Source organism: Drosophila gunungcola, assembly GCF_025200985.1.
Source record: "Drosophila gunungcola strain Sukarami chromosome 2R unlocalized genomic scaffold, Dgunungcola_SK_2 000020F, whole genome shotgun sequence".
Classification (NCBI taxonomy): Eukaryota; Metazoa; Arthropoda; class Insecta; order Diptera; family Drosophilidae; genus Drosophila; species Drosophila gunungcola.
The window spans coordinates 705013-719747 of record NW_026453174.1 but is presented as its reverse complement, the minus strand read 5'-3'; positions in this window follow the sequence as shown (position 1 = coordinate 719747).

The window sequence follows — 14735 nt, the reverse complement described above, 5'->3', positions numbered from 1 at the left end:
TTTTTAGAGGCTTACGCCACAAGAGTTTCAAGGTATACCACTTTGAAATCGGAAGCCTGAAAGAAAAGTAGTGGATTTAGAACTGTAGGTTTTTGGTCACTTTTCTGAAATGACGATTTTTTCGGAGATTTAGAAAGGGGTTACATCGTTAAAATTTCTAGAAAATCGGCCCGAAATTACAAACCAAGTTTTAAATGCAGATTTTTAGAAAACTAAGCCAGAAGACTTTTAAAATATACCACTGCGAAATCGCATGCTTGAAAGAAAAGCTATGGATTTAGAATTGTAGGTTTTTGGTAACTTTCCTACAATGTTATTTTTCGGAAATTAATTAATAAGTTATATCGTAAAAAGAACAACTCAAATTTTCAAAACTAAATTCAAATGCAGATTTTTAGAGGCTTACGCCACAAGTGTTTCAAGGTGTACCACTTTGAAATCGGAAGCCTGAAAGAAAAGTAGTGGATTTAGAACTGTAGGTTTTTGGTCACTTTTCTGAAATGACGATTTTTTCGGAGATTTAGAAAGGGGTTACATCGTTAAAATTTCAGAAAATCGGCCCGAAATTACAAACTAATGTTTTAAATGCAGATTTTTAGAAAACTAAGCCAGAAGACTTTTAAAATATACCACTGCGAAATCGCATGTTTAAAAGAAAAGTTATGGATTTAGAATTTTAGGTTTTTGGTAACTTTCCTGCAATGTTATTTTTCGGAAATTAATAAAGGAGTTATATCGTAAAAAGAACAACTCAAATTTTCAGAACTAAATTTAAATGCAGATTTTTAGAGGCTTACGTCACAAGAGTTTCAAGGTATACCACTTTGAAATCGGAAGCCTGAAAGAAAAGTAGTGGATTTAGAACTGTAGGTTTTTGGTCACTTTTCTGAAATGACGATTTTTTCAGAGATTTTGAAAGGGGTTACATCGTTAAAATTTAAGAAAATCGGCCCGAAATTACAAACCAAGTTTTAAATGCAGATTTTTAGAAAACTAAGCCAGAAGACTTTTAAAATATACCACTGCGAAATCGCATGTTTAAAAGAAAAGTTATGGATTTAGAATTTTAGGTTTTTGGTAACTTTCCTGCAATGTTATTTTTCGGAAATTAATAAAGGAGTTATATCGTAAAAAGAACAACTCAAATTTTCAGAACTAAATTTAAATGCAGATTTTTAGAGGCTTACGTCACAAGAGTTTCAAGGTATACCACTTTGAAATCGGAAGCCTGAAAGAAAAGTAGTGGATTTAGAACTGTAGGTTTTTGGTCACTTTTCTGAAATGACGATTTTTTCAGAGATTTTGAAAGGGGTTACATCGTTAAAATTTCAGAAAATCGGACCGAAATTACAAACCAAGTTTTAAATGCAGATTTTTAGAGAACTAATCCAGAAGACTTTTAAAATATACCACTGCGAAATCGCATGCTTGAAAGAAAAGTTATGGATTTAGAATTGTAGGTTTTTGGTAACTTTCCTGCAATGTTATTTTTCGGAAATTAATAAAGGAGTTATATCGTAAAAATAACAACTCAAATTTTCAAAACTAAATTTAAATGCAGAATGTTAGAGGCTTACGCCACAAGAGTTTCAAGGTATACCACTTTGAAATAGGAAGCCTGAAAGAAAAGTAGTGGATTTAGAACTGTAGGTTTTTGGTCACTTTTCGGAAATGACGATTTTTTCGGAGATTTAGAGAGGGGTTACATCGTAAAATTTCAGAAAATCGGCCCGAAATTACAAACCAAGTTTTAAATGCAGATTTTTAGAAAACTAAGCCAGAAGACTTTTAAAATATGCCACTGCAAAATCGCATGCTTGAAAGAAAAGTTATGGATTTAAAATTGTAGGTGTTTTGTAACTTTCCTGCAATGATATTTTTCGGAAATTAATTAAGGAGTTATATCGTAAAAATAACAACTCAAATTTTCAAAACTAAATTTAAATGCAGATTTTTAGAGGCTTACGTCACAAGAGTTTCAAGGTATACCACTTTGAAATCGGAAGCCTGAAAGAAAAGTAGTGGATTTAGAACTGTAGGTTTTTGGTCACTTTTCTGAAATGACGATTTTCGAGATTTGAAAATCGTTAAAATTTCAGAAAATCGGCCCGAAATTACAAACCAAGTTTTAAATGCAGATTTTTAGAGAACTAAGCCAGAAGACTTTTAAAATATACCACTGCGAAATCGCATGTTTAAAAGAAAAGTTATGGATTTAGAATTTTAGGTTTATGGTAACTTTCCTGCAATGTTATTTTTCGGAAATTAATAAAGGAGTTATATCGTAAAAAGAACAACTAAAATTTTCAAAACTAAATTTAAATGCAGATTTTTAGAGGCTTACGTCACAAGAGTTTCAAGGTATACCACTTTGAAATCGGAAGCCTGAAAGAAAAGTAGTGGATTTAGAACTGTAGGTTTTTGGTCACTTTTCTGAAATGACGATTTTTTCGGAGATTTAGAAAGGGGTTACATCGTTAAAATTTAAGAAAATCGGCCCGAAATTACAAACCAAGTTTTAAATGCAGATTTTTAGAGAACTAAGCCAGAAGACTTTTAAAATATACCACTGTGAAATCGCATGTTTAAAAGAAAAGTTATGGATTTAGAATTTTAGGTTTTTGGTAACTTTCCTGCAATGTTATTTTTCGGAAATTAATAAAGGAGTTATATCGTAAAAAGAACAACTCAAATTTTCAAAACTAAATTTAAATGCAGATTTTAGAGGCTTACGTCCACAAGAGTTTCAAGGTATACCACTTTGAAATCGGAAGCCTGAAAGAAAAGTAGTGGATTTAGAACTGTAGGTTTTTGGTCACTTTTCTGAAATGACGATTTTTTCAGAGATTTAGAAAGGGGTTACATCGTTAAAATTTAAGAAAATCGGCCCGAAATTACAAACCAAGTTTTAAATGCAGATTTTTAGAAAACTAAGCCAGAAGACTTTTAAAATATACCACTGCGAAATCGCATGTTTAAAAGAAAAGTTATGGATTTAGAATTTTAGGTTTTTGGTAACTTTCCTGCAATGTTATTTTTCGGAAATTAATAAAGGAGTAATATCGTAAAAATAACAACTCGAATTTTCAAAACTAAATTTAAATGCAGAATGTTAGAGGCTTACGCCACAAGAGTTTCAAGGTATACCACTTTGAAATCGGAAGCCTGAAAGAAATGTAGTGGATTTAGAACTGTAGGTTTTTGGTCACTTTTCTGAAATGACGATTTTTTCAGAGATTTTGAAAGGGGTTACATCGTTAAAATTTAAGAAAATCGGCCCGAAATTACAAACCAAGTTTTAAATGCAGATTTTTAGAAAACTAAGCCAGAAGACTTTTAAAATATACCACTGCGAAATCGCATGTTTAAAAAAAAGTTATGGATTTAGAATTTTAGGTTTTTGGTAACTTTCCTGCAATGTTATTTTTCGGAAATTAATAAAGGAGTTATATCGTAAAAATAACAACTCAAATTTTCAAAACTAAATTTAAATGCAGAATATTAGAGGCTTACGCCACAAGAGTTTCAAGGTATACCACTTTGAAATAGGAAGCCTGAAAGAAAAGTAGTGGATTTAGAACTGTAGGTTTTTGGTCACTTTTCTGAAATGACGATTTTTTCGGAGATTTAGAGAGGGGTTACATCGTTAAAATTTCAGAAAATCGGCCCGAAATTACAAACCAAGTTTTAAATGCAGATTTTTAGAAAACTAAGCCAGAAGACTTTTAAAATATACCACTGCGAAAATCGCATGCTTGAAAGAAAAGTTATGGATTTAGAATTGTAGGTTTTTGGTAACTTTCCTGCAATGTTATTTTTCGGAAATTAATTAAGGAGTTATATCGTAAAAAGAACAACTCAAAATTTTCAAAACTAAATTTAAATGCAGATTTTTAGAGGCTTACGTCACAAGAGTTTCAAGGTATACCACTTCGAAATCGGAAGCCTGAAAGAAAAGTAGTGGATTTAGAACTGTAGGTTTTTGGTCACTTTTCTGAAATGACGATTTTTTCGGAGATTTTGATAGGGGTTATATCGTTAAAATTTCAGAAAATCGGCCCGAAATTACAAACCAAGTTTTAAAGTGCAGATTTTTAGAAAACTAAGCCAGAAGACTTTTAAAATATACCACTGCGAAATCGCATGCTTAAAGAAAAGTTATGGATTTAGAATTGTAGGTTTTTGGTAACTTTCCTGCAATGCTATTTTTCGGAAATTAATAAAGGAGTTATATCGTAAAAAGAACAACTCAAATTTTCAAAACTAAATTTAAATGCAGATTTTTAGAGGCTTACGTCACAAGAGTTTCAAGGTATACCACTTTGAAATCGGAAGCCTGAAAGAAAAGTAGTGGATTTAGAAACTGTAGGTTTTTGGTCACTTTTCTGAAATGACGATTTTTTCAGAGATTTTGAAAGGGGTTACATCGTTAAAATTTCAGAAAATCGGCCCGAAATTACAAACCAAGTTTTAAATGCAGATTTTTAGAAAACTAAGCCAGAAGACTTTTAAAATATACCACTGCGAAATCGCATGCTTAAAGAAAAGTTATGGATTTAGAATTTTAGGTTTTTGGTAACTTTCCTGCAATGCTATTTTTCGGAAATTAATTAATGAGTTATATCGTAAAAGAACAACTCAAATTTTCAAAACTAAATTTAAATGCAGATTTTTAGAGGCTTACGTCCACAAGAGTTTCAAGGTATACCACTTTGAAATCGGAAGCCTGAAAGAAAAGTACTGGATTTAGAACTGTAGGTTTTTGGTCACTTTTCTGAAATGACGATTTTTTCGGAGATTTAGAAAGGGGTTACATCGTTAAAATTTCAGAAAATCGGCCCGAAATTACAACCCAAGTTTTAAATGCAGATTTTTAGAAAACTAAGCCAGAAGACTTTTAAAATATACCACTGCGAAATCGTATGCTTAAAAGAAAAGTTATGGATTTAGAATTTTAGGTTTTTGGTAACATTCCTGCAATGCTATTTTTCGGAAATTAATTAATAAGTTATATCGTAAAAAGAACAACTCAAATTTTCAAAACTAAATTCAAATGCAGATTTTTAGAGGCTTACGCCACAAGAGTTTCAAGGTATACCACTTTGAAATCGGAAGCCTGAAAGAAAAGTACTGGATTTAGAACTGTAGGTTTTTGGTCACTTTTCTGAAATGACGATTTTTTCGGAGATTTAGAAAGGGGTTACATCGTTAAAATTTCAGAAAATCGGCCCGAAATTACAAACCAAGTTTTAAATGCAGATTTTTAGAAAACTAAGCCAGAAGACTTTTAAAATATACCACTGCGAAATCGCATGCTTAAAAGAAAAGTTATGGATTTAGAATTTTAGGTTTTTGGTAACATTTCCTGCAATGCTATTTTTCGGAAATTAATTAATAAGTTATATCGTAAAAAGAACAACTCAAATTTTCAAAACTAAATTCAAATGCAGATTTTTAGAGGCTTACGCCACAAGAGTTTCAAGGTATACCACTTTGAAATCGGAAGCCTGAAAGAAAAGTAGTGGATTTAGAACTGTAGGTTTTTGGTCACTTTTCTGAAATGACGATTTTTTCAGAGATTTTGAAAGGGGTTACATCGTTAAAATTTCAGAAAATCGGCCCGAAATTACAAACCAAGTTTTAAATGCAGATTTTTAGAAAACTAAGCCAGAAGACTTTTAAAATATACCACTGCGAAATCGCATGCTTGAAAGAAAAGTTATGGATTTAAAATTGTAGGTTTTTTTGTAACTTTCCTGCAATGTTATTTTTCGGAAATTAATTAAGGAGTTATATCGTAAAAAGAACAACTCAAAATTTTCAAAACGAAATTTAAATGCAGATTTTTAGAGGCTTACGTCACAAGAGTTTCAAGGTATACCACTTTGAAATCGGAAGCCTGAAAGAAAAGTAGTGGATTTAGAACTGTAGGTTTTTGGTCACTTTTCTGAAATGACGATTTTTTCGGAGATTTTGATAGGGGTTATATCGTTAAAATTTCAGAAAATCGGACCGAAATTACAAACCAAGTTTTAAGTGCAGATTTTTAGAAAACTAAGCCAGAAACTTTTAAAATATACCACTGCGAAATCGCATGCTTAATAGAAAAGATATGGATTTAGAATTGTGAGTTTTTGGTATCTTTCCTGCAATGCTATTTTTCGGAAATTAATTAACAAGTTATATCGTGAAAAGAACAACTCAAATTTTCAAAACTAAATTTAAATGCAGATTTTTAGAGGCTTACGTCACAAGAGTTTCAAGTTATACCACTTTGAAATCGGAAGCCTGAAAGAAAAGTAGTAGATTTAAAACTGTAGGTTTTTGGTCACTTTTCTGAAATGACGATTTTTTCAGAGATTTTGTAAGGGGTTACATCGTTAAAATTTCAGAAAATCGGCCCGAAATTACAAACCAAGTTTTAAATGCAGATTTTTAGAAAACTAAGCCAGAAGACTTTTAAAATATACCACTGCGAAATCGTATGCTTAATAGAGAAGTTATGGATTTAGAATTTTAGGTTTTTGGTAACTTTCCTGCAATGCTATTTTTCGGAAATTAATTAATGAGTTATATCGTGAAAAGAACAACTCAAATTTTGAAAACTAAATTTAAATGCAGATTTTTAGAGGCTTACGCCACAAGAGTTTCAAGGTATACCACTTTGAAATCGGAAGCCTGAAAGAAAAGTACTGGATTTAGAACTGTAGGTTTTTGGTCACTTTTCTGAAATGACGATTTTTTCGGAGAATTAGAAAGGGGTTACATCGTTAAAATTTCAGAAAATCGGCCCGAAATTACAACCCAAGTTTTAAATGCAGATTTTTAGAAAACTAAGCCAGAAGACTTTTAAAATATACCACTGCGAAATCGTATGCTTAAAAGAAAAGTTATGGATTTAGAATTTTAGGTTTTTGGTAACATTCCTGCAATGCTATTTTTCGGAAATTAATTAATGAGTTATATCGTGAAAAGAACAACTCAAATTTTGAAAACTAAATTTAAATGCAGATTTTTAGAGGCTTACGCCACAAGAGTTTCAAGGTATACCACTTTGAAATCGGAAGCCTGAAAGAAAAGTACTGGATTTAGAACTGTAGGTTTTTGGTCACTTTTCTGAAATGACGATTTTTTCGGAGATTTAGAAAGGGGTTACATCGTTAAAATTTCAGAAAATCGGCCCGAAATTACAACCCAAGTTTTAAATGCAGATTTTTAGAAAACTAAGCCAGAAGACTTTTAAAATATACCACTGCGAAATCGTATGCTTAAAAGAAAAGTTATGGATTTAGAATTTTAGGTTTTTGGTAACATTTCTGCAATGCTATTTTTCGGAAATTAATTAATAAGTTATATCGTAAAAAGAACAACTCAAATTTTCAAAACTAAATTCAAATGCAGATTTTTAGAGGCTTACGCCACAAGAGTTTCAAGGTATACCACTTTGAAATCGGAAGCCTGAAAGAAAAGTACTGGATTTAGAACTGTAGGTTTTTGGTCACTTTTCTGAAATGACGATTTTTTCGGAGATTTAGAAAGGGGTTACATCGTTAAAATTTCAGAAAATCGGCCCGAAATTACAACCCAAGTTTTAAATGCAGATTTTTAGAAAACTAAGCCAGAAGACTTTTAAAATATACCACTGCGAAATCGTATGCTTAAAAGAAAAGTTATGGATTTAGAATTTTAGGTTTTTGGTAACATTCCTGCAATGCTATTTTTCGGAAATTAATTAATGAGTTATATCGTGAAAAGAACAACTCAAATTTTGAAAACTAAATTTAAATGCAGATTTTTAGAGGCTTACGCCACAAGAGTTTCAAGGTATACCACTTTGAAATCGGAAGCCTGAAAGAAAAGTAGTGGATTTAGAACTGTAGGTTTTTGGTCACTTTTCTGAAATGACGATTTTTTCAGAGATTTTGAAAGGGGTTACATCGTTAAAATTTAAGAAAATCGGCCCGAAATTACAAACCAAGTTTTAAATGCAGATTTTTAGAAAACTAAGCCAGAAGACTTTTAAAATATACCACTGCGAAATCGCATGCTTAAAAGAAAAGTTATGGATTTAGAATTTTAGGTTTTTGGTAACTTTCCTGCAATGCTATTTTTCGGAAATTAATTAATAAGTTATATCGTAAAAAGAACAACTCAAATTTTCAAAACTAAATTCAAATGCAGATTTTTAGAGGCTTACGCCACAAGAGTTTCAAGGTATACCACTTTGAAATCGGAAGCCTGAAAGAAAAGTAGTGGATTTAGAACTGTAGGTTTTTGGTCACTTTTCTGAAATGACGATTTTTTCAGAGATTTTGAAAGGGGTTACATCGTTAAAATTTAAGAAAATCGGCCCGAAATTACAAACCAAGTTTTAAATGCAGATTTTTAGAAAACTAAGCCAGAAGACTTTTAAAATATACCACTGCGAAATCGCATGCTTATAAGAAAAGTTATGGATTTAGAATTTTAGGTTTTTGGTAACTTTCCTGCAATGCTATTTTTCGGAAATTAATTAATAAGTTATATCGTAAAAAGAACAACTCAAATTTTCAAAACTAAATTCAAATGCAGATTTTTAGAGGCTTACGCCACAAGAGTTTCAAGGTATACCACTTTGAAATCGGAAGCCTGAAAGAAAAGTAGTGGATTTAGAACTGTAGGTTTTTGGTCACTTTTCTGAAATGACGATTTTTTCAGAGATTTTGAAAGGGGTTACATCGTTAAAATTTAAGAAAATCGGCCCGAAATTACAAACCAAGTTTTAAATGCAGATTTTTAGAAAACTAAGCCAGAAGACTTTTAAAATATACCACTGCGAAATCGCATGCTTAAAAGAAAAGTTATGGATTTAGAATTTTAGGTTTTTGGTAACTTTCCTGCAATGCTATTTTTCGGAAATTAATTAATAAGTTATATCGTAAAAAGAACAACTCAAATTTTCAAAACTAAATTCAAATGCAGATTTTTAGAGGCTTACGCCACAAGAGTTTCAAGGTATACCACTTTGAAATCGGAAGCCTGAAAGAAAAGTAGTGGATTTAGAACTGTAGGTTTTTGGTCACTTTTCTGAAATGACGATTTTTTCAGAGATTTTGAAAGGGGTTACATCGTTAAAATTTAAGAAAATCGGCCCGAAATTACAAACCAAGTTTTAAATGCAGATTTTTAGAAAACTAAGCCAGAAGACTTTTAAAATATACCACTGCGAAATCGCATGCTTATAAGAAAAGTTATGGATTTAGAATTTTAGGTTTTTGGTAACTTTCCTGCAATGCTATTTTTCGGAAATTAATTAATAAGTTATATCGTAAAAAGAACAACTCAAATTTTCAAAACTAAATTCAAATGCAGATTTTAGAGGCTTACGCCACAAGAGTTTCAAGGTATACCACTTTGAAATCGGAAGCCTGAAAGAAAAGTAGTGGATTTAGAACTGTAGGTTTTTGGTCACTTTTCTGAAATGACGATTTTTTCAGAGATTTTGAAAGGGGTTACATCGTTAAAATTTAAGAAAATCGGCCCGAAATTACAAACCAAGTTTTAAATGCAGATTTTTAGAAAACTAAGCCAGAAGACTTTTAAAATATACCACTGCGAAATCGCATGCTTATAAGAAAGTTATGGATTTAGAATTTTAGGTTTTTGGTAACTTTCCTGCAATGCTATTTTTCGGAAATTAATTAATAAGTTATATCGTAAAAAGAACAACTCAAATTTTCAAAACTAAATTCAAATGCAGATTTTTAGAGGCTTACGCCACAAGAGTTTCAAGGTATACCACTTTGAAATCGGAAGCCTGAAAGAAAAGTAGTGGATTTAGAACTGTAGGTTTTGGTCACTTTTCTGAAATGACGATTTTTTCAGAGATTTGAAAGGGGTTACATCGTTAAAATTTAAGAAAATCGGCCCGAAATTACAAACCAAGTTTTAAATGCAGATTTTTAGAAAACTAAGCCAGAAGACTTTTAAAATATACCACTGCGAAATCGCATGCTTATAAGAAAAGTTATGGATTTAGAATTTTAGGTTTTTGGTAACATTCCTGCAATGCTATTTTTCGGAAATTAATTAATAAGTTATATCGTAAAAAGAACAACTCAAATTTTAAAAACTAAATTCAAATGCAGATTTTAGAGGCTTACGCCACAAGAGTTTCAAGGTATACCACTTTGAAATCGGAAGCCTGAAAGAAAAGTAGTGGATTTAGAACTGTAGGTTTTTGGTCACTTTTCTGAAATGACGATTTTTTCAGAGATTTTGAAAGGGGTTACATCGTTAAAATTTAAGAAAATCGGCCCGAAATTACAAACCAAGTTTTAAATGCAGATTTTTAGAAAACTAAGCCAGAAGACTTTTAAAATATACCACTGCGAAATCGCATGCTTATAAGAAAAGTTATGGATTTAGAATTTTAGGTTTTTGGTAACTTTCCTGCAATGCTATTTTTCGGAAATTAATTAATAAGTTATATCGTAAAAAGAACAACTCAAATTTTCAAAACTAAATTCAAATGCAGATTTTTAGAGGCTTACGCCACAAGAGTTTCAAGGTATACCACTTTGAAATCGGAAGCCTGAAAGAAAAGTAGTGGATTTAGAACTGTAGGTTTTTGGTCACTTTTCTGAAATGACGATTTTTTCAGAGATTTTGAAAGGGGTTACATCGTTAAAATTTAAGAAAATCGGCCCGAAATTACAAACCAAGTTTTAAATGCAGATTTTTAGAAAACTAAGCCAGAAGACTTTTAAAATATACCACTGCGAAATCGCATGCTTATAAGAAAAGTTATGGATTTAGAATTGTAGGTGTTTGGTAACTTTCCTGCAATGCTATATTTCGGAAATTAATTAATGAGTTATATCGTAAAAAGAACAACTCAAATTTTCAAAACTAAATTCAAATGCAGATTTTTAGAGGCTTACGCCACAAGAGTTTCAAGGTATACCACTTTGAAATCGGAAGCCTGAAAGAAAAGTAGTGGATTTAGAACTGTAGGTTTTTGGTCACTTTTCTGAAATGACGATTTTTTCAGAGATTTTGAAAGGGGTTACATCGTTAAAATTTAAGAAAATCGGCCCGAAATTACAAACCAAGTTTTAAATGCAGATTTTTAGAAAACTAAGCCAGAAGACTTTTAAAATATACCACTGCGAAATCGCATGCTTAAAAGAAAAGTTATGGATTTAGAATTTCAGGTTTTTGGTAACTTACCTGCAATGCTATTTTTCGGAAATTAATTAATAAGTTATATCGTAAAAAGAACAACTCAAATTTTCAAAACTAAATTCAAATGCAGATTTTTAGAGGCTTACGCCACAAGAGTTTCAAGGTATACCACTTTGAAATCGGAAGCCTGAAAGAAAAGTAGTGGATTTAGAACTGTAGGTTTTTGGTCACTTTTCTGAAATGACGATTTTTTCAGAGATTTTGAAAGGGGTTACATCGTTAAAATTTAAGAAAATCGGCCCGAAATTACAAACCAAGTTTTAAATGCAGATTTTTAGAAAACTAAGCCAGAAGACTTTTAAAATATACCACTGCGAAATCGCATGCTTATAAGAAAAGTTATGGATTTAGAATTTTAGGTTTTTGGTAACTTTCCTGCAATGCTATTTTTCGGAAATTAATTAATAAGTTATATCGTAAAAAGAACAACTCAAATTTTCAGAACTTAATTCAAATGCAGATTTTTAGAGGCTTACGCCACAAGAGTTTCAAGGTATACCAACTTTGAAATCGGAAGCCTGAAAGAAAAGTAGTGGATTTAGAACTGTAGGTTTTTGGTCACTTTTCTGAAATGACGATTTTTTCAGAGATTTTGAAAGGGGTTACATCGTTAAAATTTAAGAAAATCGGCCCGAAATTACAAACCAAGTTTTAAATGCAGATTTTTAGAAAACTAAGCCAGAAGACTTTTAAAATATACCACTGCGAAATCGCATGCTTAAAGAAAAGTTATGGATTTAGAATTGTAGGTTTTTGGTAACTTTCCTGCAATGCTATTTTCGGAAATTAATTAATGAGTTATATCGTAAAAAGAACAACTCAAATTTTCAAAACTAAATTCAAATGCAGATTTTTAGAGGCTTACGCCACAAGAGTTTCAAGGTATACCACTTTGAAATCGGAAGCCTGAAAGAAAAGTAGTGGATTTAGAACTGTAGGTTTTTGGTCACTTTTCTGAAATGACGATTTTTTCAGAGATTTTGAAAGGGGTTACATCGTTAAAATTTAAGAAAATCGGCCCGAAATTACAAACCAAGTTTTAAATGCAGATTTTTAGAAAACTAAGCCAGAAGACTTTTAAAATATACCACTGCGAAATCGCATGCTTAAAAGAAAAGTTATGGATTTAGAATTGTAGGTTTTGGTAACTTTCCTGCAATGCTATTTTCGGAAATTAATTAATGAGTTATATCGTAAAAAGAACAACTCAAATTTTCAAAACTAAATTCAAATGCAGATTTTTAGAGGCTTACGCCACAAGAGTTTCAAGGTATACCACTTTGAAATCGGAAGCCTGAAAGAAAAGTAGTGGATTTAGAACTGTAGGTTTTTGGTCACTTTTCTGAAATGACGATTTTTTCAGAGATTTTGAAAGGGGTTACATCGTTAAAATTTAAGAAAATCGGCCCGAAATTACAAACCAAGTTTTAAATGCAGATTTTTAGAAAACTAAGCCAGAAGACTTTTAAAATATACCACTGCGAAATCGCATGCTTATAAGAAAAGTTATGGATTTAGAATTTTAGGTTTTTGGTAACTTTCCTGCAATGCTATTTTTCGGAAATTAATTAATAAGTTATATCGTAAAAAGAACAACTCAAATTTTCAAAACTAAATTCAAATGCAGATTTTTAGAGGCTTACGCCACAAGAGTTTCAAGGTATACCACTTTGAAATCGGAAGCCTGAAAGAAAAGTAGTGGATTTAGAACTGTAGGTTTTTGGTCACTTTTCTGAAATGACGATTTTTTCAGAGATTTTGAAAGGGGTTACATCGTTAAAATTTCAGAAAATCGGCCCGAAATTACAACCCAAGTTTTAAATGCAGATTTTTAGAAAACTAAGCCAGAAGACTTTTAAAATATACCACTGCGAAATCGTATGCTTAAAAGAAAAGTTATGGATTTAGAATTTTAGGTTTTTGGTAACATTCCTGCAATGCTATTTTTCGGAAATTAATTAATAAGTTATATCGTAAAAAGAACAACTCAAATTTTCAAAACTAAATTCAAATGCAGATTTTTAGAGGCTTACGCCACAAGAGTTTCAAGGTATACCACTTTGAAATCGGAAGCCTGAAAGAAAAGTAGTGGATTTAGAACTGTAGGTTTTTGGTCACTTTTCTGAAATGACGATTTTTTCAGAGATTTTGAAAGGGGTTACATCGTTAAAATTTAAGAAAATCGGCCCGAAATTACAAACCAAGTTTTAAATGCAGATTTTTAGAAAACTAAGCCAGAAGACTTTTAAAATATACCACTGCGAAATCGCATGCTTAAAAGAAAAGTTATGGATTTAGAATTGTAGGTGTTTGGTAACTTTCCTGCAATGCTATTTTTCGGAAATTAATTAATGAGTTATATCGTAAAAAGAACAACTCAAATTTTCAAAACTAAATTCAAATGCAGATTTTTAGAGGCTTACGCTACAAGAGTTTCAAGGTATACCACTTTGAAATCGGAAGCCTGAAAGAAAAGTAGTGGATTTAGAACTGTAGGTTTTTGGTCACTTTTCTGAAATGACGATTTTTTCAGAGATTTGTAAGGGGTTACATCGTTAAAATTTCAGAAAATCGGCCCGAAATTACAAACCAAGTTTTAAATGCAGATTTTTAGAAAACTAAGCCAGAAGACTTTTAAAATATACCACTGCGAAATCGCATGCTTAAAAGAAAAGTTATGGATTTAGAATTTTAGGTTTTTGGTAACTTTCCTGCAATGCTATTTTTCGGAAATTAATTAATAAGTTATATCGTAAAAAGAACAACTCAAATTTTCAAAACTAAATTCAAATGCAGATTTTTAGAGGCTTACGCCACAAGAGTTTCAAGGTATACCACTTTGAAATCGGAAGCCTGAAAGAAAAGTAGTGGATTTAGAACTGTAGGTTTTTGGTCACTTTTCTGAAATGACGATTTTTTCAGAGATTTTGAAAGGGGTTACATCGTTAAAATTTAAGAAAATCGGCCCGAAATTACAAACCAAGTTTTAAATGCAGATTTTTAGAAAACTAAGCCAGAAGACTTTTAAAATATACCACTGCGATATCGCATGCTTATAAGAAAAGTTATGGATTTAGAATTTTAGGTTTTTGGTAACTTTCCTGCAATGCTATTTTTCGGAAATTAATTAATAAGTTATATCGTAAAAAGAACAACTCAAATTTTCAAAACTAAATTCAAATGCAGATTTTTAGAGGCTTACGCCACAAGAGTTTCAAGGTATACCACTTTGAAATCGGAAGCCTGAAAGAAAAGTAGTGGATTTAGAACTGTAGGTTTTTGGTCACTTTTCTGAAATGACGATTTTTTCAGAGATTTTGAAAGGGGTTACATCGTTAAAATTTAAGAAAATCGGCCCGAAATTACAAACCAAGTTTTAAATGCAGATTTTTAGAAAACTAAGCCAGAAGACTTTTAAAATATACCACTGCGAAATCGCATGCTTATAAGAAAAGTTATGGATTTAGAATTTTAGGTTTTTGGTAACTTTCCTGCAATGCTATTTTTCG